The following is a 25,865-nucleotide window of genomic DNA, read 5'->3' as shown; positions in this document are numbered from 1 at the left end:
GGAACTTCCGGGCGAGCACGGCGGCGGGGCAGAGTGGGGCGTGCGGTGCCCCCTGCTGGCTGGAGGGTAGCAGTAACGAACACCGCTACAGGTTCCTGGGAAAAAATGAACCTCTTGCAGACCTAGGTGGAGACCTGACCTGAAGGTGTGTGGCTGCTGGTCCGCGTGCGCCGCTAGATGTGTGTGCCAGCGGGGAAGCATCTGTTGCTGTTGCCCTGGAGGTCCTACGGAACCTTCATCCCCTTGTTAGAGACCGCAGCACCGCAGTCTATCTGGACCCCAGTCTGAGGCTGATCTAGATACGTTGTGGTTTCCAGAAAAGCGGGCTGAGTCAGGAGCCTCAACGCAGTTACCCGCGTGGAGGTGGGATGCCGTGGCCGCGAGCCCAGGGAGCCAGGCAGAGGCAGGGTACCAGTTCTGTCAGGGAATCCTACAAGGAGCCAACGTGCCGCACACTTTTGGATTTCTGGCCGTGAATCAGAGATAATATCGTTTTTTCCTCCTTTTCTTTTTTTTGTCTGTTTACTTGCTTATATTGAGACAGGTCTTGCTATAGATTCCAGGCTGGCTTTAACTTGTGGCAGTCCTCTTGCCTCAGCCTGCCAGACACTGGACATATAAACATGTGCCACCATTCTGCACGTGTCTATATGTGTCCTCCCGCCTCCCAGCCTGGAGACTGTGCTCCCTTTGTGCTGCTCTGTTACTGGGCAGTTTGCATTAGGACAGGACTGCAGCTCACATCTAATTTGTTTACTTGCTCAGTTTCCAGCCAGCCCAGGTCTGTTTCCCCCAAGGCTGCTCTGCAACTTCTCAGAAGCCCTCCCTCCCCAAACTTCCAGTTCTCCAGGCTTGATGTTTTAAGAATGTTTTGATGTCTGCCAACTTGTAAGCTCCAACCGGTATCTCATTATTTTAATTCCTCTTGAAAGCATCAAATATTTTAGATATCCAGTGACAATTTGCGTTTCTTCCTGTTTCTGGTCATGGCCTATGTTCCTTATATAATTTTAACTTTTTTTTTTTTCTTTTTTAACAGGAAATGTACTGTGCACTCAGAATGCAAAGGGAGAAAAGAGATGTAAGGTAAGAGCCAGCCTGCCCTATCCCAGCTGCTGTGTGCCAGGTTCCCTTGGGGAAGCAGCAACATTATGTCCTCAGCCATCTCCTAACAGATTCCATGGTACTCTTCCCTGTTTCATCATAAATGCTGGCCCACATCTGGGGGGCGGGGGCTTAGTTTTGTTCTTGTTTTCTGAGTGTTTCACTCAAGGATATGCCTTGGGAATGGCCCGAGCACAGATGGGCTGACAGCGTGCCTTCCTATCTCACTGTCTCCTGGGTTGGTGCAGAGTCCTCTGTCACGCAGCAGCCATGGTGACACAGCATCCTGTCTCATTGCCAGCTCAGGAAGTAGAGGGCTCCTGCCTTTGCCACCCTCCCCATGTTGCCGTTCTGATCCTGTCCACCTTCCTCTCCTAATTCCCTGGGTTTCTGACCCCAGTCTTTGTCTTTTAGGGGAACAATACTGCCACCCCATGCAAGAAGTCACCAATCCCTGGTGCCCTTGACCCCCATCTCTGTGGCTCAGACTACCTCCGTGGCCCTGCTGTGCGCTCTGACTCTTCATCACTGCAAGACAAACTGCACCAGAGCTCGGACTTCTCCAGGGGATGTAACACCAATAGTGCAATTAGGAAGTGTGGAACTGCTGTCCTCTACTTACCTGAGCCTGGTCATCACCCCAGGACCAACCTTTCTGACTTTGGTCCTAAGGCCCGCTACCTTGAGACAGGGATAAAAATAGAACTACCCCAGGAAGTTTCAAGTTCCAGACCAGGAGGCATGGATGCCAGACGTGCCAGCGTGACCTACAATAGCCTTCCTTCACCTGGAGCTCCTTGAAGGTTCCTGCATGTGGATGGCATCACAGGCACCCGATTATAACAGAGTGAATTCTGGGAAAGGACATGTGCAGTAGCCTCAGCACTCTGATGGTCACACTGTGCATCATGCCCTGAAAGACCCAGTGGGCACCGCCTTTCACCTGGCACATTCTAGATATTTGTACCCCCCCACCCCGCCTTCAGTGCTTCCTGCTGGAGTGTCCTCAGAGCGTACCATCATCTTATTAAACTCTGCTGCTGTTCCCTTCCTTACCTTTGCGGGCCACTTCTAATTTTTCACCCCAAACACTTGAGCCTCAAACCCGTGAGCTAGAAACCCATTTGCGATGCATCGCCTGTGGTAACACCAGAACAGTATGCAGCACCCTCTGTAGGACTGGCCTTGGGGTCAGGTGATGCACAGGAGCAGGAGTTAATGCACACGGAGAGCACACACCTGACTGACCCACGTGGAATCAGTGTTCAGTAAGTGTGTCCTTGGCTGCCATTGTTAATATTGGTATTAGTTAAGGCAGTGGTCCTGTTTGGGCCCGGTGGGGCTGGGAAGATGGAAGAGGAGGGCTCCGTGTCCCTGTGTAGAAGAGAAATGCTGTGGATTCTGGAGGACAGAGGGGCCTGTGGGGAGGATGGAGGGTGTGCTGCCATGGCTGGGATGCGAACATACTTTGGAGGCTGAGGCCGATTCTGAGCCGTTTCTGTGACAGACTGAGAGAGAAGGCCTCTGGCTTCCAAGCCTCTCATCCTTTAGCCCTTGCCTGTCGTTCCAGCAGGAACATCAGTCTCTCAGGAGCTGCCCCCGCTGCCCTGCTGCCCCTTGCCTACCCTGGCCCTGGGCTGTGTGCTGTGTGCAGGGAGCAGCCCAGGGTGAGTGTGAAGGCTGGAGGGAGAGTAGAGGCCTCCCCCACCCCCACCTTAGGCCAAGGCCTCAGGCTGGGGGCGGGCATTGCTGTTGCCGGACTAAAACACCTAACACCCCCAACTTAAAGGAGTTGAGGTTTCTTTGGCTCCTAGTTTCAGTGGTTCTATCCCTGGCCAGCTGCTCAGTCTAGATGTCTAGATGTCCCTCCCAAAACCTAGTGTGATGTTAGGTGGGCTTTTTCAGAGGTGGCTGGATCTTGAGGGTGTGACTGATGGGCAGCAGTGGTGGCTGGATCTCTGTGCAGATGTGGCTCCTTGTGTGGAAGTGCATTGGTTGTGATGCTGGAACTTCCCAGACCTGTTGAGGAGCCACCATGTAAGGGAGAGCTGGGGATTCTGCTTTTACTGCCTTGGAGACCTCCCCACCCAACCTGTTGTTGCAGTTCTGGAGTTCAGTTGTTGGGATGATCTCAGGTAAAGAAATATTTCTATGGTCCTGCTTGAAGGGGCTTGGGGAGGAGGCAGGAGATTTTTGTCCCCCTAGTTGGCAGGATGAGGAATGCCAAACTAGAACAGCCCTGCGGCAAGGGTCCAGGCTGCCATGCAGCCTGAGTGCAAGCTTGAAGGGCACATGCAAGGCATGGGTGAGTGACGTGGGCAGGGCCAGTGGGAACAGCCAGGTGCCCATGCTCCCTGTGCCCTGAGAGCTGAGTGTTGCAGGTGGAGGAGTGGGCACAGTGTGGGCAGTGACATTAAGGTATTCTTCAGGCTCCAAGCAGTCAAGAGGGTGCCTCAGACTAGAGGAGCTGCTGGCTGGTCCCTGCTGAGACAGCTCTTCAGAAATGATAGTGCCCGTGACCTGAAAAGAATACGCCAATATGTAATTTAAAATGTGATTTTTAACTCAGGCTCACAAACTTTTTTGTTGGTTTCAATATATCAGTTTATTGACTGTTTGCTCTAAAGTGTTGCTTTTTTATGATTGCAAAAATGACTCCTGCTCACCACACAAACTGAAATGCTACAGTTGATGTAAAACATGAGGGTGTTGGAGTCAGAGTTTGCAAGTGAACAGATTTAATACATCAGCTAATTTACAGGGTTGTTTTATAATAGTCACCCAAAAAGTCAAATGCAGAGAGTGCAAGAGGTCTATCCATGCACCACAGACCCAAAGAATCTAGCTGAGGGCCTGGATTCCACAGCAATGTCCTGTACAAGTCCAGCCAGAGGCCTAGAGCCCGCGGCAATGTCTCATGCAAGTCTATATCGAGAATCTGCACTGGGAAGGCCCAAAGTTCAGTGTGAAAGCTAGAAAGTCTGTGCCGGTGGAATAAAGGCATCAATGCCAGCAGGCTGAGGGATCTGTGCTGGAGGCAGGAAGTGAAGCTCAAAGTAAGGACCAGAGCTCCCTTGATAAGAACCACAGCCATCCTCAGGGACAGCGAGGACCCAAGATCCTCTGACGGTTAGAACTGCTGAGTTTGCTTCAGGAAAACTAGGGTGAGGAACTCCTCCAGGATAACCAGCAGCACCCAGCAGCTCCCCTTTTATGCTATTGGCAGCAATCCTCAGGTGGGCCACTCACACCCACCATGCTGACTCCGTGTTGCAAGCTGACTAATCCATCACAGAAGGAAAGTCTACCGCAAACTCCTCCTCCAGAAATATATCCTCTGGACCTTGAGTGATTACATTACCTTCAATTCTAATTTACTTATTTTTGTAATAGGACATGCGTGTTGTTCTGCATTTCCTGTTCTTTCCACATTGCCCATCTGGGCCCCAGCTACTTGCACTATGGTCCCCAGGGCCACTACCAAAGCCCATGTGGATTTGGTGACAAACCTTCAGGCCCCTATCCAAACTAATTTGTTTCTTGGCCACCTCCCTGATGGCCGTGTGCACATGAGATTCTGAACCCTTCATTCTTTTCAGTGATGTAATTTATGTGACCGATCCACGTATGGTGAATATTTGATTCCTTCCTTCCTATTAAAAACATATTTTTTGCACTATTAAGAATGCTAAGCCTGGTATGGTGGCTTACCTGCAATCTCAGCACTCTGGAAGCTTGAAACAGGATCATGAGTTTGAGCCCAGCCTAGGTAACTTAGTGACTAAACTGTCTCAAAATAAAAAAATAGGGGGCTAGGGATTTAGCTTAGTGGCATAAGTGCCTGCCTTGCAAGTGCGTGGTCATGAGTTCGATCCTTGGTACTGGTAATAAATAAATAAATAAATAAATAAAACAGTGGCTAGGGATGTAGCTCAATATGAAGGCCATAGGTTTGCCCCCAGTATTCAAGGAAAAAAAAGCTGTAGGAAATAAGCATGTGTATGTATCCACAGTTGTGCAAATGTCTCAGCAGGATTTCATGTAGAAATTGCTTAGGAAAAGTGTATGGATTCTTTAGGCTCCAAGCAGTCAAGGGGGTGCATCAGACTGGAGGAGCTGCTGGCTGGTCCCTGCTGAGACAGCTCTCTTCAAGTCTTTTAGAGCTTGATGGGACAGCCGAGTGTGGTGGTGCATGCCCAACACTCAGGAGGCTGAGGCAGGAGGATTGTTGCACGTTCGAGATCAGCCTGGGCTATACAAAGTGAGCTCAAGACTAGCCTGAACTTCATAATGAGACCCCATCTCAAACACACACACACACACGCACACGCATATATACATACATACACACACACACACACACACACACACACACACACACACACACACAAACTTGACAGGTAAAGCCATATTTCCAACCACAAAACTGCCGGTCTGCACACCCAGAGAGAAGGTGCGCCTTCCCTCTTCCCCGCCCTGAGAAAGTCTCTAGCCTTTTCATCTCTTCCCACCTGCTCCAACCACTCCCCTCACCTAGCCTGCTGGAAGAATGAGTGTCCTTCAGCCTCTCCAGGTGGGCACCTCCACCATCGTGGCCTCCAGGACTTTTGGATGGCTGCCTACAATCCACTGGCTGCCACACTCTTTCCTGTCACTCCCAGCTTCATATCTTTAGTGGCTACCTCTGTGTCACCTATGGAAGCACAAAGCTCCAGCTGAGATGCAGGGCCCATTGTGTTCAGCCCTAAGCCTGTGAGTGACGGGACAAGTGTTCTGTGGCCTTACAACCTCTTCATGTCCCCTGGCCACCTTTCCCCATTTGCAATATGTGGTGGTATCTGGCATCCCTGGGCGGTGGGGCCTCCGACTGGATGACCACTTGAGAGACTTCTGTGGACTCTGGCCCAGCTGGGGTCTCCACTAGTCTCTCTCTCCCATGCTGGACTTGGAGGAGAGCACAGCTCAGATTTGGTCTCATCATTCAACTTCCCACAGCCTTTGACATTTCTACCCCAAGCTCCGTCACTCCCAGCAAACAGTGGGCACTCAGACATTGCTGGGGGAGGGCAGGAAGGAAGGAGGCAAGGAAGAAAGAAGCCAGGAAGGGAAGAAATAGAAATAAGGAGACAGAAAGATAGATATAAAGGAAGAAAAGAAAGAAAGAAGGAACAAAGGAAGGAAAGGGAGGAACAACCTTCCCTGAGCAGCCAGGTGGCTCCTTCTGGGTGGGGAGGACTCTTGGAGGATCTGCCCCTACCTTTCCTCTTAGAATATTAACTACCCCAGGGATATCTCAGCCAGGAGCTGGGTTCAGTTTTCCCTCCATGGAGCCTGCAGCAGTGGTCGAGTGAGCCATGGAGAAGGACCCTTCAGGGAAGAGGCCTCTGGGGACACTTGGGTGACTTGGCTGAGTGATCAGCGGGGACCGAGGCCATGGTCTATCAGGAGACAGTAGCGGTGGCTCATCTCCCACAGCTCCGTCCTGTCCCTCGGATGAATAAGGAGCTGGCCCTGGACTGGTGGCCTGCACTGACATCCCTTGTGCAGGAAAGAAAAGAGAGAAGGGCCCCCCGTCATGTGTTGTGACTTCCAGTATTTTTAGTTTACAAGCCAACTCTTTATCACATTAGAACACTATCTATAAATAAATTTGAAAGCAGTAATACATCTGGGCCTTGGAGGCTCAAGTTGAGGCAATGATCTGTACATATATTTGCCTCTGTCATTGATCCCTTTATTATTAACACTGCGGCTTTCACTATGCTCATCAATCTCGCCCCTGATTACCAAAGTCCTCCCAAAACCTCTGTTCCCCACATACAGCCGGTTTCTTGCACAAAGTCGGGCTCATTTCTGGCTTTGTGTGGGATCCTTCCATTCTTCCTATACATTTTTCTCCATTTCCTGTGTAGTTTCCTATTCTGTAGAGGTTTTCTATTTGCTGTAAATATTACCCAGATGCCCTTGAATTATGGGGAACAAGATTTGGACACATGTACGCGTTACCTTCTCAGTAAAAGTTACACCTACGTGGTTAGTTATAAAAGACTTCTCACTACTTGTAATTACTTTTTTTAGTTCAAATTTTTTTCTTGAAGCTGGGTGTATTTTAACCAGTTATTAAAAATAGAGTAATAGGCAGATGAACATATAAGAAAACCTAGAACATCCAAAACAGTTTCAATAAATCAGAATGTATTCTTACATGCATTGGCCATGCTGGAAGATAATGCTTGTTTTTTAGTTTTAGGTTTAAAACTAGAGGGCTGGGGATTTAGCTTAGGAGCATAAGCGCCTGCGCGGCAAGTGCAAGATCATGAGATCTATCTCTAGTACCAAAAAATAAAAATAAAAAAGGTTTAAAACTACAGTCTAGTCAGAAGTTTCCTAGGTTTTATCAGTTAGCAGTTTTTTCTTGTATAAGTCATAACTGTATTTACTGTGTTAAACTACTCTGAGTACCTTTTTTCCTATAGTAATACTGTAGACATTGTTATTATTTTTTGGTACTGGAAATGGAACTCATGGACCTCACATGTGCTCATCCAGTGCTGTGCTACTGAGCTATATCCCTGGCCCAACACTAGAGACTTATAAACAATAACAGCGGGGGACAGAAAGAAGGCTGTCTGATTGCAGCTGGGGTCTGTGTTCATTTCCAGCTGCCCTGAGATGCCTGTGCCTGCATCACTACAGAGTCCGAATGTTGCATTGTTTTTGTTGCTTCTGTGCAAAGCTTTCTTGTCACATTTTACACTCATGCTGGATAATCTTGTGTGTAAGCTGTTTCCCGTTAATATGGCTCTGCAAGACAGCTGGTCTCAGTGCCTGGTGTTTACCGTCTGCTGTTATCACAAGTACTCTAAAAGTCCTTGTCTTTCTGAGGCCTACCCCAAACTATCAGCCTTTGAATGTGGCTCCTTTAAATTGACCTTGCCGCCCGCCAAAGTCACCACACTTCAAAACTACTCAGAACATACGCTGAATCCTAATGTGGTCTTCTCCATTCCCAAACCCTGGCGCTGTGACAATATCAAGTCACATTTTATTCTTTCTAAATGGAAAGACTTTCAGTTTTCTTTTGTTTTTATTTATTTTTGCCTCGTTTTGTTTTGTGACAAGGAGTTCAAAGTGAGACTTCCAGACAGGTTACAAGTATGGAAGCGAAGGCTGCAGGTGCCCCATGTCACCGGTGCACCCAACACTGCAGGGTCCCTGTCCCTGCTTCTTGCCCTCCAGCGTGCTGACTGTCCTGGTCCCTGTTGCCTGCGGGTGAGGGTCGTCATCACCCCAGCTTGTTGATGGAGACTTTCTGTTCTGTGTCAGTTCCCGCCACAGTGGGCCCTGGGTCAGTCAGCTACACAACCTGCAGAACAGTCTTTGTCTGCAGCTTTGCTTCTGGAAGAACCAGTTTAACATAAGAGTGTAAAAAAAAAAAAATCCCAACCCTGTAATAATAACTAGGCGATTATGCACAAGTAACCTTCCAGAACCCAAACCAAATTTCCTCCTTCCTACCCCACCCGTCTCCAAAATAGGAAAAGAGGAGGCTTCCACCCCATCTGATGGTTTCCTGAAGCCCTCCCTGCAACCAGCTTGTTGGCAAAGACCCAGCCTCAGGAGGATGCCTGAGTGGCAGTGGGGCCGAGAGGTGGGAATCAGGATCCAAACCCAGAGGGATGGGTTCCCTGGAAGGGCAGGAGGGCTGATGAGCAGTGACTTCGCTGGGCTTTTCACATGGACTTTATTTTCTCCACTGGATGCCCAGTGCTACACCCATGCTTTGCTGTCACCACCCCTTAGAATGTCCCTCTGCCTGAGCCTTGGCCCCCTTCCATGCCATCCACACTTTCTCACCTCTCCTGTCCCTGCCAGGTCTGACCTCTGTGACATGGTCCTCTGGTCCCCACTGCAGGATTCTCCCAGTGCCTTTTTGGTTCGGCTATGACTTCCTGTCATACCTCTGTGACCACCTGGCTAGGTCTTCATGCGTTTGTCTCTCACTGGCATCAAGGCCTTTAGAAAATATGTTTGCTAGATGATTGAACCAGAGATGTTTTCAATTTTTGCAAACATCCCTGAAGTTGGGAATTCTCAATCCTGTTAGTTGGCTATCAGGGTGCATGTGGGAAATCAAGTGTTTGCTTTGATTATCCTAGTTAGTCACACTGTAACATTGTAGATTCTTGGAAAACTTTAGTATCTCCTGTAAGTACATACATTATTTGCTTGTACTACCATCTTTAGCCTTAAGCTGTCTTGCATGTTATCTTGCATTAAGCATCTTTACTGCATGGCAAACCTGGTTATAATTTTGTTTTTCTGTGCCAAACATTATGAGAAGTGCTCATGTCCCTTGTGTGTTTATCAGGAGCTAAGAAAGAGCTTATTTATCTAATGTCCTCCTACCGCAGGTGGCAGCATGGGTATGGGGTAAAAGAGCTGCAGGGACTGTAAGGAGTAGGCTCGGTCCCCCCAGCCAGGAGCACAGAGAGACACACACATGGGCCCACATTGTTAGCCTGTGCTGTGGGCTCTGGGGCAAGTTGATTTTTTCACTCTTGGCTCAGGTTGCATTGCCCACAACTCCTGCTGCCAGAGGACTTTAAGGTGCCACCTAGGAGCACTTGTTGCAAGATCAAGAACTGTAAGAAGGGTGTCATGCTGGGGACAAGAGGCCCCTCTGAAAAAAACTCATGGTTGTATTGACCCAGGAAGGCTGTTACTATTAAGAATGTTATTTAAATGCAGTGCAGTTTAAATTACAAATGTAAGTCGAAGAAGTAGCAAAAGTACCTATCAGAAAGCCAATATCCATTACCTGACAGACAGATGTATTGGAAGGTGACTCTTCAGGGGCTAACCTGAGATCACAGATAGGTTACTTTTCTTATTAGCACCTAACAAATCTTTAGCAGTGACCAAGCAGTGCCTAACATTAGCTTTTAAATGATCTGTGCTTTAAATAGCATGGTTTTAAAATACACAATAATAAATTGGAGACCATTGTAAATTAAGGTCCCACATTTCTGAACTTTGGGCCTCTTTTGTGAGATGTTTGATTGATCTTTCTGCTGCCAGGAAGCTGATCCTACCTGTCTGCAAGACAGACAAAAAATACTTACACTGCTAGCTGGGTATCAGCTAGGTCAGTGAAGGTCAGTAAGTGGTCAGCAAGGTCAGTGAAGCATACTGCGTGCCTGTGGTGGGGACCTAGGGAAGAGGTGCATGTTTAGCTGAAAGGCCTCCCAAGATGGCACTTGATCTTGCTGCCTCCTGCAGTGTCCCTCGAGGACATGAGGGAGCTGCCAGGTTGTGTGTACAGGGCTGAGCCATACAGGCAGAGGCTGGATGTGTGCAAAGCCATAGGGGCGGGTCACTGGAGGAGAATGAGCAGGTGACCAGGCCACAAAGGGAAGGCCAGGGTACAAAGGGTTTGACCAATCAATCACACAGGGGACTTTGTTGCAGACTCTGAAAGGGCAGGAGGCCTTGAGGTCTGTGTAGGAGTATTGGGGCGGATGGGCTTAGAGGACATGGCAGGGCTTTGGTCAGATCAAGATGATGGCTGGCAGCTGGACCAGAGGGTACAGGGGACCCATGGTCAGATCTGTGTCTTGCAGATGAGGCTCCAACCCCTCCCCCCCCGGCCCAGTACTGGAAATCAAACTTACAACCTCATACTTGCCAGGCAGGGGCTTATGCTGCTGAGCTAAATTCCCAGCCCCATGTATCCCAAGGGGCTCCACATTCTACAGAGATGTGAGTAGCAAGAGCAAGAAGTTGGGTGGCCTCTAGGTACCTGAGGCAGAGTCCCAGCTCTGTGGTGGGTGGGGGAGGGAGGAGGGTTGGGGTAAAGGCTGGATCCATAAGGAACTGAGTTGGGGCACAGCTAGATAGAGATGCTGTCCTGAATCCACACTCAGGTTGGAGCCTCCCAGGTCTGGGAACCCCCAATGCATCGCTAGGGAAGGAAAAGGCAGAGAAGTGGGGCCCTGACTGAAGCTTTTGTTCCACAGTGTGGCTCATTGTCTAGGCTGGCACCTCTCAAACCTGTCCCAAGATGTGAGTCCCTGAGCTCCAGGCTGGGACCTGAGGAGCTGCCTTTCCAGGAAACGCCAGATGGTGGGCACCTTGCTGCCACCTGCTGTGCACAGATGGACAGGGATCCTGGGGCTGGAGGGAAAGGAGAGGCACCCACAGTGACAGAGCAATCAGGCTCATCAGTGTGGCCATTTTCATGGGGGACCACTGGTGCCCTCTAGGGCCTGATCCTGAATCCTTAGGGCTTCTCTGGAGGGGAGGGCAGAGACCAGCCTGGAGAGACAGCAGTCCCTAGGAGAAGGACGGAGGACCCTCATAGCAGCTAGCTCAGGTCCTGGGAACCTGAAAGTACTCCTGGGTCTCTAATGGATGTATCCCCAGGGATGAATCAGACATCTACGTGAAGATATCACATAAGTGGGAAAGGTGGGACCATGTTTAATGCAGCAACTTGGCTGGAGATGAAGGTGTCGCAAGTGGGTGGCACCAGGCACCCTGTGTACGTCAAGCTCCCCAGGATGGGAATGGATGGGGAGACTGAAGCTGGGGTGCAGCCTGCATAACTCAGCCCGCAGAATCTCTGTCCCCCTGGAAAAAGCAGCAGTGAGGATGGCAGCTGGTATTTACCCAGGTTCCTTGAGCACTGGATATTCTATTTGCTCCCACCACCAGCCATGCAAGGCAGTGTCCCTGTTCAGTACTATGTTGGTGAAGGAGGAGGGTCTCTGCTGCTGTCCCAAAGTCCTGTCCTCAGGATGAGTGCTGGGTCCTGTGGAGCAAAACCAGGGTGGGGGTGCAGGTCGCCTGTTGCCCATGATCACAAGAGCTGCTCGGCGTCTCTGTATGTGACACAGCACCAGGTCCTCTGCAGCCTGTGCCCAAGTGTTTTCCTGTCTACTGTCACTGCAGCAGGAGGAGCCCAAGGCCAGGAACTCAGGCTGGACCCAGTAGGGGCTCCAGAGAGGAGGACCAGGGATGCTCCTCACCAGGGTAATTTCTGGGCTTGTAGTGTGAGGAGCCCCATGTTCCTGTTACTGGGAAAGAAGGAATCCAAAGACATGTCCAGCTGATCAGGTCTGTCAGCATCAAGCACTTCCTTTAATGTTCCCTGAAGCTGGGGACATTAAGAAGCTGGACTCTGTGTTTCCAAGGAGCATAGTGGGTTTTGATAGGGGTGCTCAGGCCAGGCACTTTGGGCCTGAGGACCAGAGGCCTGAATGGTGAGCAAGAGCCAATTCTTTGTACTCTTCTTGCTTTATGTCAACAGGTTTATGAGCATTTGTTCTGTTTGGCAACACATAGATCTACTATATTTGAAGCTTGAAATCTTCACTAGAGGGTCTTATTTCCCTTTGAGACCGGGGCTCATTAAATTGCCCAGGCTGGCCTTGAACTCTCAATCTTCTTGTGTTAGCATCTCAACTAGCTGGCAACGACACCCAGCTGAGACAGTGTACAATTTATCCAGCCACCTGGCACAGCAATGAAGCTGTTCCCGAAAGGCAGAGGGCTGGCTGAACCTCTCCAATTGTCCCTGAGAACTGTAGTGCCGGGGGCCTCCTCTCTGGTGGTCGCCATGAGCTGGGGTGCTGGCTAGCCATCTTTGGCTAGTATCAAAGTCAGCTTCCCTCAGAGGCCAGCAAGCAGATGGCTCATATCCCCAGGCCCTATGACATAAACCCGTCACGAGCAGTTGTCTGTTGGTTTACTGCAAGGCCTTGCTGAGCCATAGGTTAATATATTAATGAAGACAGTGGCTGCTCCCCTACATTAAATAATGACTGTGAATGATTGGAAGAAAAACATCTTCACGTCCCCCTGCAGGGTGCGAGATTGATGAGAATGGATTGCTCTGCCAAGAGCCTCAAAAATATTACAACCTTTTATTCCTCTGCAGCATGCACAAGTGTGTATTCATTTCTACGTTATTACAAAAAAACCTCTTACAATGATTCTGAGCTAAAAACACATTAAATCATCACTTTAATTCTACTGAAACAGTGGGCTGAGATTCTGTCACTAATCTCGTTTAATCTTGGCATCTCATCTCCATCCAGTATTTTATTTCTGTTTGGGTCGTATTAGTCAATTGGGTGTAAGTAGCAGTATTTATTTATCTTACTAGTTTATTTTTGTAAAGTAGTAAATTATGATAGAATTACACTACTCCCTCAGTTTGTAGGTGTTTCACAATCACATAGTAACTTGATACTTTGAAAGGTGTCTGAATTCAATATTAACATTAACACTTCCACATCTCTGGATTTTTCTCTGAGTGTTTTATTTGTGACTTTACTCTTCTGTGCAAATGGAGAAAGAGCCGTGCAGTGTGTGACAGTGACTTTCAGGTTGAGGAGAAGTGCAATGGGCCTGGGATGGTCCAGGAGGGTGGCGGGGACGGGGCTGTGTGCACACGCTTGTCCCCTGGCCTTGTCCCAGGGAGGTGCCTGAGCCGGTGAGTCTTCCTTCTGCTCCTGCTTCTTCCCTTCCCATCGCTCACAGCCTGAGCATGTGCACCTGGCAGAGGCTAAGGCCAGCAGGCAGGGTTGGGAAGTTTTGGGGCAGAATCCTGACTTAGCAGTTCTACCCTAGTTTACATTCTCTTTTAGGTTCAGAAGCCCCACAGCACCAGAGACCTACAGCCCTGAGTCAGGAGTCAACATGTGGTATCCAGGATCAGGAAAGTACTGATGGAAGTAGTGTGGTCTGAGTTACCTTCAACAACATGTCTGCAGAGCCGAGGTGCTGGGGTTGCTCCCTACACCCCGCTCCTGTCTCCTGCACCCAGATCGCACTGGAAGTTTAAATACCATCAAGGGTGTCCTGGGTGTGGATTTAGGAAAGGAAGTTAGCTGCCTTCTGTGCCAGATGCCACTGTGCCAAGGGAACTTGACACAGGACAGCAGCATTGTCCTGCCAGTGGCCTCAAGGGCACATATGCACCAAAGGCGTCTCTTCCACAGTGCCAGCTGAGGAAGCCTTGAAGTGCCTCAGTGTGGCTATAGTGTGGAGAGCCCGGATGACTCTGCCCAAGCCCACGCTGACATGAACCCCTTTTTGATCAGTGTATTGATGATCCAGATCTATTACTGTAGTCTGTTTGTGTTTTTCAGGAGAGCCCTTCATCTCCCCATTCTGGCCTAGAACCCACTGCCAGAATCATGAGTTCCTTTATCCACAGCAAAGAAAAACATGACTTTCTGCTAAAGGCAAAACTGCTGTATACCAGTCTTGCAGTCACAGGCCAGCAAGATGTACCATGTCAACTCATTTTATTTCTTACCTTTCCTGGTGGTTAGGGTTTAGATCTAAAATGTCCCCCGAAGTCTCATGAATTTGTGATTCTCCTGCCTCGGCCTACTAGAGTGCTGTGATTACAGACATGTGCTACCATCCCTGGCTCATCTTAACTGTTTTAAAGAAAATTCTCGACTTTTTAAAAATTGAATTTTATTGGTATACTTTAGATATAAATAATGATTACATTCATCTCATGATTTTTCTTGGGCTGCCCTCAAAATTTTGTCTTTAATTTCCTGCAGTTGAATGACAATGTGACTTGGTATGGATTTCTCTTGGTTCATTCTGTTTGCGATTATGTTCTGCTTTCTGCACCTGTAGATTTGTGTCTTTTAAGAACCTTAAGTTTCCAACATCATTTTTCTGAAGATTCTTGTTCTCCTCTGTCTTTGTCACTGTCCCACGATCCCTGAATCTCTGCTCACTCTTCTTCTGGTTTATTTTCTGCTGTGCTCAGGGGAGTAAATTCTATTGAGCTAACTTCAAATTCACCGCTGCTACCTCTGCCATCTCTGTGTTCTTGAGCCTATGCAGTGAGTTTGCTATTCTGGTTATTCTATTTTCAGTTTGATAATACTGGTATTTTTTTTTTTTTTTTTTGTACTGGGAGTTGAACTCAGGATCCTGTGCTTGCCAGGCAGGTGCTTGTGCCACTGAGCTAAATCCCCAGCCTCACTGGTTCTTTTTAAGCAACTTTTTTTGGCCCAAGTTTTTAGGTTTTCATTTGTGTCCAGAGAACTGGCAGTGCTCATTGAAATGCACTTATTTTTTCACTTACTTGTGTTAAAGATGGAGCTGCAAACACCCTGGGCAAATGCTTTTCCACCGAGCTGTGCCCCAGCGCCTTGAAGCAGTTGTGTTGTGTCTACTTTCAACCTTGTCTGTTAAATCTAACATCTGATTAATCTTGGTGATGCATCCGTTGATTGGTGTTGCTTCTCCAGCAGTGATTTTCCTGGTTCTCAGTCCGATAGGTGAATTTTTATTGTCTTGTGGTTACTCTATCTGGAGACTTTCGTCCTATGTAAATCTTGCTTTTGCAGTCATCATCCTGTCCAGCCTGAAGATCCTGGCCTACTTTTGCAGAATATGGGTCTAGTGACCATTTAAAGTTCAGAGTCTTCATGGTGCCAGGCTTGTCTGTGGGTTCATTTGTGCTGCTCTGGTAGGCACATGTGCTACATGGCACATGGCTGGTGTCACCTGTGGGCTCAAGGAGCTTCCTCAGTCACCTGTGTGCTGAGTGGTAGGAGAGCTGGGGCTCCCTGGGTGGGGGAGGGGGTGTGTATCACTGGTCACTTACTGTCCAGTGTGTCTGCCAGGTTTCCTGCTCCTGTGGCAGAATCCCTACGTGGACCAAGAGAGGAACGGGCAAGCCCTCTGCTCTAGGCCGAGCTTTGGGAGGCACCTGGTTGGGTCACCTGTGCCCATGGAAGGGGAATCAGAAGCTGTCCCGCTGCCTGGCTGAGCCTCCAGTCTGGGTGCCCTGCTACTCATTTCCTCTTCCCTTTTTGTGTCCCTCCAGCCCTGGCCCTTAGACTGCCTACCTTCCTCTTTTATCTTTCTGTCCCTTGGTTCTTCTTTCAGTCTTTCGTGGTCACCTAATCTGTGCTTTACACCTCAGCCAATTAATGCCCTATAATGCATTTCTTAATTATTTGGTCTTTTAGTGAATTACTACATTTGTGTCTTCCTTCCTGGACCCCTCCCGTGCAGGAGTGTGAGTCTCACTAAGGTCTCACTAAGGAGAGTCAGATGTCCCTTCTTATTCTCACCAAGGAGATGCCATGCAGTTGGGATCACTGTGTGCCCATGGCTCAGACCTTGCTCCTAGCAAAGACACTGAAAGGGCTGAGCACAGTTGGCCAGCTGGTGGCCTGGACTGTCCCCCTGCTGGCCCCGCTGCTCAGGTAAGGAGTCAAGAGGAAGCTCTTCAGGGGCCTTGGCCACTGACCAGGTCAGTGGGTGGCAGAGCTGGAGAGAGCTGCTACTCTCAACTCCTTTTCTCATTCTCTTTTTGGGAAAAGAAAAACAAAGGAGTACACATTTTCCAACTGACCCAGGCACTGAGTCTGCGGCTTGTCCTTGAACAGCACCAAACCTGTCTACTGTATCCGTCTGGGCACCTCACACCAACCTATTTATTTCTGCTAATGAGACAGAAGTAGATTAGGAGTTTTACAGTGTTAGACATTATGCTTTGTTAAGTCATTGTAAGTCAGTGGAGTTAATTAATGTCCAGGCTCAAGGCTTTCACCACCACCACCCAATTTGGTTTGATATAATGAAGCAGCATTTAAATTCAACTAGAAAAGAGCATTCATGACTTCAGAACAAAGCTCAGCCCTGACAATTCTGAAAATGGATCTGATTTACTTCATGAAGATTCCCAAGGCTTCTGAAACGAGTCTCTCTGAATAGGAGTGCTGTGTGGCTTCTTGCCAGTGACCTGCTACAGAAGTGGATCCAGTACCTTCAAAGTGGTAACGGAATGCTGCATATTTATTTGCCTTTCCAATTTCAGACTGACTTGTCCCTCCATGCTGAGCCCTACTCCAGACACGAGAAGAGCTGCACAGACAGCATTGGAATGAAATGTCCAGGACTCAGTATCGCCTGCATCAACATTTACTTTTGGAGAGCCTGACACTCTGGGAGCTCAAACAGCAGGACTGAGTATTCCATTTAGTGGCATAATCTCTTCTCTAAGATTATCACTCACACAAGACTAGCATGTGCATACATATACATGTGCACATGCATGCATGCATGCACTCTCAACCAAAGGCTGGGCTGAGGGTGGAGTGAGTTTTGAGGCTTCTGCCGTTAACTGTTCATTTGTTTATTTATTTTTGAGATGAAGTCTCACTAAATTGCCCAGACTGGCCTAGAATATGCAATCCTCCTGCCTCAGTCTTCCATGTAGCTGGGATTACAGGAATTACACTGTGCTTAGCGTTCAACATTTTTTTAGCTACAGTGTCTCACTACATGTAGTTCAGGCTGGTCTTGAATTCACTTTGGAGCCCAAACTAGCCTTAGACTTTCAGTGATTCTCTCACCTCAGCCTCTAGAGTGCTGAGATTATAGGCGTGTATCACCACGCTCTACCATCTTTCAATTTTTAAAACAACTAAATGAAAAACCAAAAGAGACATTTTAATAATAAAATCACAACATTGAAAAGAATAATTACCAACTGAATTTAGACAGTTTAGATGTATCATTTTAACCCAAATACTCGATCTTTAAGTATCTATAATTTTTTTTTGTCTTTTTCTTTTTTGTTGGTACCGGGGATTGAACTCACGACTGCCTGCTTGCAAGGCAGGCACTTATGCCGCTGAGCTAAATCCTCAGCCCCGAGTATTTATAATTTTGTATAAATCTAAAATTATACAAAGTTATTTGCCTATATTGCAGCTATCCTTATAGTCTCAGAAAATATAAAGAACATACTGCGAAGGAAGAATGTAACATAGCACAGGTAATGCAACACAACACTATACACCATAATAGAGTGGTGCCAGATGAGGTGACCTAAGGTAACACATCTTGGCACAACTCTGTAATGCAATGTGATGTCATGACTCTAAAAGGGCCTCTTCTACCCATGCAGGTCCTTTCCAATCTTCCTGAACAGGCAGAAGCCTGAAAGTACATGGTGAGGTGCTGGGAGCAGGTGCAGGCTAAGGCAGCCCAAGGTCATCCCTAATAGTACAATGGTCTTTTTTTGATACCAGGGATTGAACTCAGGACCACATGCTTGCCAGGCAGGTGCTGTGCCACTGAGCTACATCCTTGGCTTCAATAAAGTCTTTACATTGAGAAACCAAGCAAAGCACAAGCACCTTTGTGTGGGTGATAGAGCCATGCAGTCTTGATAATGTGAGCCACAAGCATGAGGCAGACCAAAGGATGATTAAAAAAATGTTTTTCAAATAAGTAGTTTTCACAGTGTTCACAGTCAACATTTATCAAGGCAGTCAGCTCATAGAAAAACCTCAGCATCTACTTAGAATAGCAGAACATGTTCCACAGCATTCTGAATTCATAAATCAAGGTTGGATGTTTTTCCACATTCTGACTTGGTATAACTCATGCAGCTATTTCTCCTTGTGCTTAGAGCGCTCCTCAGAAGTGTGCTTTACATGGATGTCAGGTGGGATTTATAAGAATGAAGATTTCTGCAGGTGGTGTTATTGATGGCTGATGGAGGATTCACCAGACACTGGGAATTGGAAGTACTTCTGAAAATCCCTCTCTTCCCTTGAAAGCACTATAAATTTACAGGTAATCTTGAATTCACAAGCAAGCCTTTTATGCAGTAAGTTGATAGCAAATACATAATTGAAGAGACATATAATTACCTTAAAAATCTACCACAGTAAGAAATGTGTTACAGTGGCTACATTATCATTTAATTTTATGATAGTAAAAATATCGTAACTTTTTCTTCTTTATTTTCTTCCTTTGAATTTTATCTTGTATCCTCATGTACAAAAGAAAAAACCAGACTATTTGTAAATAAGTATCTCAGACTGTGCAGGAAGCCCCAAAGTTTTCTAGTTACATAAAAATCAGATTTTGATGAGCAAGAGAAAGGGGAGTTTTAGCGTTCCTTTCTGAACACATGGAAGCAGCAACCACGGAACTGTCTACCTTTGAGGAGAATAGGCCTGACCTTTGTGGACTCCTCTTGACCAGACCTGGATAGGAGAGGATGAGCCGGATCTGAGCTGCATAGACAGGAGCCTTTCAGCTGTAGGTTAGTTTTCAGCTTGCCCAGTTCAAGGGTACTTTATGTCTGTCTCTGACTCTTTTCAGTATTTACATCTACCAAGCAACTACAAAACCATGTATCTATGTCTGCACCATAGCTATATTCATAGAAAGAATGATATTGCAGTATCTCTAACATCATAGCCATTTTTTACCCCTAATCCTTTTTATTTTTAATGAACTAATTATAAGTAAAACAAAAAATAAACAAGTTTTTTTTTTTGATAAATGGAAAGGGAGGGGGCCAAGAGATGGAGGGAAGTGAGGGGAGGTGGTTAAAAGTTAAGATGCATTTGTACATGTGCTAGCTCCACATGAAGAATGTGATCATTATGTACTACAACAAGTTGTAATTAAAAAAACTGGAAAAAGATTTTTAAAAATGGATTTTGTGGTATTAAGGATCAACTCCAGGGCCTTTGTATTGAATTATATTTCCAGCCCTCTTTTGGTTTTTTATTTTGGGATAAGGAATTGCTAAGTTACTTGCCTGGGTTTGAACTTGTGATTATACTGTGTTAGGCTCTAAAGTTGCTGGCATGTTCAGGCCAGCATCATAGCCATTTTGTAACTATTTTGTCTCTGTATATCTACATAACCTTATGTTTATGTCAGTATCTGTAACTACATCCATGTCTGTAACTCTCTTATACACATAGCATTTAATGCTGAGAATCTTTCTGGTGCTGCTTTGCACTCTGTCTCTCTCCTGTTGAATCCAAAAGGAGCGGAAAAAGAGCGCTCTTCACTTGAAGCTGATGTCTGCAACTTGCAGTCAGCTGTGCTATTTATTACCTGTGAAATCCTGGATATGCTATTGGATCTTATTGTTTCTTCATCTGTAATTGTGAATTTACACAACAGATCACACGTGCAGTGTGGTTCCTTATCATCTGTTCACATTAGGAGCACCTGAGGATACAGGAGGAGGAAGGAGTCTGGCCACCTGCTCTCCAGCTCTCAGAAGGCTGTGCATGGATGACTGCTAAGTGTGCATGGTCTCAGAGCCTCTATTTTCTCAACTGTAAGGGTGTCAGTCCACTCTACTGGAAGACATAGCCTTAGCCAGCCACCAGGAGGCTGAGGTAGAAGGATCGCAAGCATGAGACTATTCTGACAACTTAGATCCTGTTTCAGAATAAAAAATAAAAAGGGTTGGGGATGTAGCTCAGTGGTCAGGTGCTTGCTTGGCATGTGCAGAACCCTGGGTTCAATCCCCAGTACTGAAAAGGAAGGACGGAAGAAGGAAGGGAGACAGAGCTCTAAGATCTGTATCAAATCCAAATCCACAGTTAAAGAGAATTTTAAGTAGGACTTAAAAGATCACCTTTGGTCTTAAATATTTTGATACTCTAATATATGACCGGCAGCTTCTCTGAGCTTCAGTGTTGCTGTAGCGCCCCCTGGCTGTACTTGGGCTCACAGACATCATCTTTCTGTCTCATTCTGTGACAGCGCTGGTGTAGCCCTGGTTAAATAAATAATGCCTTCTGCACAAGCTATATTTCCCAGCAGGCACTATCTGGGTGGCTTCTGCACTGGTGTTTCAAGTGTGCAGGGTAGAGTGCCCTTTGCTTGATCAGAAAACTTCTTGCAGAAGTGACAAGCATCTGTTGGAAGAGTCATTTCCCAGCACCATCTACGCGAAGTTACAGTTGTGACCTCTGCCCTTCCAGAATGACAACTGAGAAAGACAACAGAACTCCCAGTGTGTAATGTCACAGGAAGAAATCAGATACAACACTGGGTTCTATATTTGTGTGTGTTTGTCTTGCTGCCTTGAACAGTCACAGAAAACTTCCTGAAGGTCACTCTTCAGCAGTGAACCAACCCTACCTGAGCTAGTGCTTTTCTGACCCTCCCAGGTTGCACGACTTCATCATGTCCCATGTCAGATGTTCAGATCCACTCCCTGAGCGTCCTTTAGGTCCTGGAGGTTTGTTAACATGTTTATAGTGAGCACAGGGCAGTGTGCTGGGCATGCCTGCAGCATCTCCTGCTTTTGAAGTCTGTTGCAGTAATGACTCCGCAGACTTCCTGAGTGGAATGGTCTTAGCATGCTCACTGGTAATGGGTTTAAAATGCTGTAAAGGGACAGGATGGTTAGGAGCACCACAGTGCTGGTGCAATCTTTGGTGTTTCCTCCCCTTCCCCTGGAAGTATAATTAAAAAGCTGGTGTAAAAAGTTTGAGTCCAGCCCCCATTTTAGAGCCCTCATTCTCTCCTAGGATGGTTTATGGACAGCTCCTCACTGGAACAGTTTTCTGGTCAGTTTCTGAACTTGGCTTTGGGCCTCTCACTTCAAGGGGACTGAGTAGTGCTGGGACTTCTCCATCCCTTCAGGTTAACAACATGACAGGAAGGGTTCATTGCACCCCTTTGGTGCTCACAAGGAAAGCCAGGTCTGCAACTCCTGCAAGACATATCTTCTGTGCTGTCTGACACATTCCTCCTGCTGCCTCCTTGATACTGTGCCTGCTGGGGCCAATTGGTTCTGCATCCTTTGTTTTACTTCCTGCCATTCACATTCAGCATACCACCAGCTAGGAAGCTGATCCTCTGGAAGTCAGATTTTTTTTAAAGACAGGATATCACTAATAGAATTTTTGGCGCGGCCAGAAAGGTAAGAAATATGAAATAAAAGTGGCCTTTATTTTAAGAATGCGGAAAGAGACTCCATGACCTCAGGGGTCTGGCTTTCTCTCTGCTGGACATGTGTGGGGGCATACATGTAGCTTGGGTTTGGGGTGGAGCCTAAGGGGCATTACTGATGCACAGGTAGCCCATTGGAATTCATTTCATGCCACAGGTAAATTACTTAGGGATGGGAAAGATGACCTTTTGCCTCTCAGTGCCACCTACCACTACAGCTTCTCATTTAGGGCAAAATCCTTTCAATCACTACATAGCCCAGGCTGGCCTTGAACTCGTGGCAACCTTTACCTTTCTGCCTCGGTCTCTCAAGTGCTGGGATTACAGTATTCACCACAATGCCTGACTAGAGGTGGGTTTTACTTTAAAAAATTATTATTTTAAAAAAGACTAAAATAAAACAGAATAAAGCCAACCAAAATGAAACAGCATAAATGACAGAGAACCTCAAAACAGGAAACCAACAATTGTTGCTATGATGCCACTTGCCATCTTCCAAATTGCTGCCCATACCATTAGACACAATAAAACCAAACAAATCAGAACACTGAATAAAACAAAACAGTAAAACAGAAAAAGACAGTGAGAATATTTGATTTCAAAAACAAGACAGAAGGAAATCCCCCACAGTTGCTGTATTGCACATTGTTATTTTTTTTTTTTTCATATTGTTATTTTCTTAGACTACTGGCTTTAGGCCTGCAAAGTCAATCAAACAATATAAGCATCAAGTTGTTTTTGTGCTTCTCTTGCTAACAACTCAGTCTGTGATCCTCCAAATCAGATTGTTGCTGGGGGGAGGGTGCTTGTCTCCCAGCCTGCATCCCTGCTGGCTCATGGGAAGGACAAACTGGCTTCTTGTTTCTTTTCCTGGCCCTACCTGACTGCTGCTGGCTCACAGGAAGGGTGCAGAAGGTAGATTCTGAATCACAGAATCACACTCTGGGAGGAGTTTTTGAGTTATGCTGGTGTGTGTGTGAATGATGTCTGAATACATGCCTCACCTTGACGCTGGTGTGATCTTGCTCTTTGCCATAGTTACTTTTTTCTCATTACTGAGACAAAATACCCAACACCCAAAGTTAAAGTGGGAAAGGTTTATTTAGCTTACAGAAGACAGCAGAAGCAACAAGAGCAAAAGGGGAGGAGCAAATCTCTTTTACTCCCTTATATTGCAAGCAGACTACCCACCTTAGGATAGATGTAGTACTCACATCCCCCAATCCTAGTATTAGGCAATGAATCAATTGCAAACTCGGAGATTTAGTGTTTCCAAAAAGCCCACACCTCGTGACATGAGGCTTTGAGAGGACATCCAGACATAAACCATAACACTCTCCTAGACACCTGGATGCACTGCTGTGTGTTCTGCAGCCACAGCTTCTTGCCATCAGTAAACTGAGCCAACCATAGCCATACCATGGTGATAGACCTGGGTTCTAATCACACACCCGTTTTTTTTTTTTTTTTCTTTTTTTCTACAAAAATCTCAATTGCAAGTTCCTTTACACTTCAAGTTAAGGATAGGTGAACTTTATACTGCTAATCCTCTGATGAAATACTTGTTAAACAACTGGAGGCAGTGACCCATGGCTGAAGGGGACACCAGGGGAGGTGGAGTTACTGTGTGTGCCTTTGGATTCTCTGAGATGGCCTGTACCTCGGCCCAGTGAATCCCTCTCCAGTCCATTTGTTCCCTCTGATTAGATCCTTGCAGCTCCACTCTAATGTGTACTTCAGTCAGTATATTTTCTTACAAATTAAAGCTTGCCTTTTTCATTTTAAGTTCTTGCCATGAATTTCTTTGAAATTGTGACCATTTTGTATATATACCTCACCAAGTGTAAATGTCAGCACAACTCATGCTCAGTTCTGGGTTTTTTAGATGGTTTTCATCCTTATTTCACTTGTGGATTGTGTCACTTAGCTATAATAGCCTTGTCAGGTAAATGTCTCTAGTTTTTCCCATTTTACAAACAGGAGACCCAGGTACAGAGCAGATAAAAACCACCACATGAGAAACGGTGATGCTGACATTCAGATCCAGTGCTCTGATTCCTCAGACCATGCTCTTAACAACTCACCAAGTATTGTTTATCTAATAATTTTTACAAGAGCTGTTCAGGCATCTAACACAATAGGGTGTTGACCTGTCCAAGGCACCACCAAGCAGTGGGGTACTGGTATCTGCATGTAGCTAAATCCGTTAACAAATGAGGAAATCACGCTACCTGGAACTCATGGTGCATTTCCTGTGTCCACTCCTCTGTTCCCTACCCCAGGAGGCATCCTTTTCTGTTTTCCTTCCTAGAATCTCAATATCTGCCTCTTTCCTTTGGTGGTGGACCTTGTTGTTTGCCCCTGAGAAGAGAGGGACAGTCAGTCATAGGAGAGCTCTCATATGCTCCATTACAGCTGAGTTGTGCTCCCCCAGAACCCCACAATGTGTCCATTTTAGAGGACACAGGGTCTAAACAGAGATAAGCAAGTTAAAAACAAGGTTGTCAAGGTGGGCCTCATCCAACAGGATTGTAACCTTAGAAGTGATCAGGCTTCAGACACACAGAAGGCAGCCATGCATGGGAAGCCTTAGTCTGGAGGCCAAGTAGAGAGGCCTCAGGAGGCGGTGCCCTGAGACACTGGAACTTTCAGCTTCTATACTGGCTGGTCTGCAGTACTTCACAGTTGCTAAGCAGATGAGGAGGATGGTGTATCTCTATGTACCTCCTACACTTGTCTATACAGTCTTCTTCCTTAACTAGAAAAAGGAACTCTAAAAACCAAGAAGTCAGGCATGGTAGTGCATTCCTGTAATCCCAGCATTAGTTTGAGGCCAGTCTAGGCTACATACTGAGTTCAAGGCCAGCCTGAACTACACAGTGAGGCCGTTTTAAAAAGACCAAACCAAACTAAACCCGACCAAAATGAAATAACAAATGTTGGTGACTGCATGTGATTTGTGTGGTTTTTGGGCTCAGTTTCACAGATCGAAAACTCTTTTCCTCAGGAAAATCCACTCTCTGTAGAACTCCCTTGTCTCACCTCTGCAAATGCCTGGGGGGCCCAACCTTTCCATTTCCGGTCCATTTAAGGTACAAACCTAGCAAACCCCAACCGAAGGACCTGGGGATTTAGGACGTGTCACTGGTAGTGATGCAAGGTTTTGCTTCTATTGCCCAAGAGGAACCAGTGGAACTGTGAGGACAGCAGATGTTAAGGAACCAGATGAATCTAGGTTTGACTCTGCACTGTGTAGACCAGGTCAGGTAACTTAACCTGAGACTTGGTGTCTTCAATAGTACAAGGAGCTAACCATACCTATTTCACAGTTATTGTAGTGATTAAATAACGCAGGTAAAGTAGAATATAGCAGTTATTCAACCAAAGCCAGCTCCCCATTACCCTGTCTTGCTCATCTGCATCTTTAATTCCTTGTTTATCCAACAAAGACAATGAGCTTCTATAATGTGCCAGGCACTGAATGGGGGTCTGTAATCCCAGCGCTCGGAAGACTGAGGACTGCTAGTTTGAGGCTAGCACGGACTGCATAGGGAGAACCCATCTGAAAAGGCGAAACCAAACAAATTTTCGGTTTTGTAACAAAAACAAATGAAGACAATATGGGACTGGGGTGAATCATTATGCTTGGCTATCTGGCGGTGCAGAAAGCATTTTGTAGCCGCCTAGTCCCCCGCGGGTTGCGCAATCCGCGCCCTCCAGGGCCCGCCGCGCCCTTATCTCCCGCAGCCCGGCCCAGCCTGATCTGCACCTGCTCGACGCGCGAGTTCCCACTGAGCCCACAGCCTCCCCCGGGGAGGGTACCGTGAAGAGGAACTCTCGTGGGAACCGCGCCACCAAACTTCGGCGCTCCGGGGGCACAGACAGTACCTCTGGAGTGTAGCCTTGCGCTGGACGCCATCCACCTTCCCCTATTACTTCCCCGTCGCCAACCCCCTTCCCTCGCCCACCACCTTCGCGCCGGC

The 25,865-nt window shown here is 46.9% G+C and overlaps 2 long non-coding RNA genes across 2 annotated transcripts; one reads left to right on the top strand and one right to left on the bottom strand.

Moving 5' to 3' along the window:
* The first annotated feature begins 1 nt into the window (after position 1).
* Positions 2-23,369, top strand: LOC106027683 (uncharacterized). The gene is made up of 4 exons (XR_001201267.3): positions 2-145; positions 1,040-1,086; positions 1,519-2,372; positions 18,575-23,369. It is a non-coding gene; the product is annotated as an uncharacterized LOC106027683 (long non-coding RNA).
* Positions 22,965-25,865, bottom strand: LOC134476462 (uncharacterized). Its single transcript, XR_010048142.1, has 2 exons — positions 25,771-25,865; positions 22,965-25,444 (listed from the first exon to the last, which is right to left on the bottom strand). It is a non-coding gene; the product is annotated as an uncharacterized LOC134476462 (long non-coding RNA).

Source organism: Cavia porcellus, unplaced genomic scaffold (genome assembly GCF_034190915.1).
Source record: "Cavia porcellus strain 051 isolate PalLab524CR breed Dunkin Hartley unplaced genomic scaffold, mCavPor4.1 scaffold_6, whole genome shotgun sequence".
In the NCBI taxonomy this organism is placed as follows: domain Eukaryota; kingdom Metazoa; phylum Chordata; class Mammalia; order Rodentia; family Caviidae; genus Cavia; species Cavia porcellus.
This window is presented reverse-complemented; position numbering and strand designations above follow the sequence as displayed.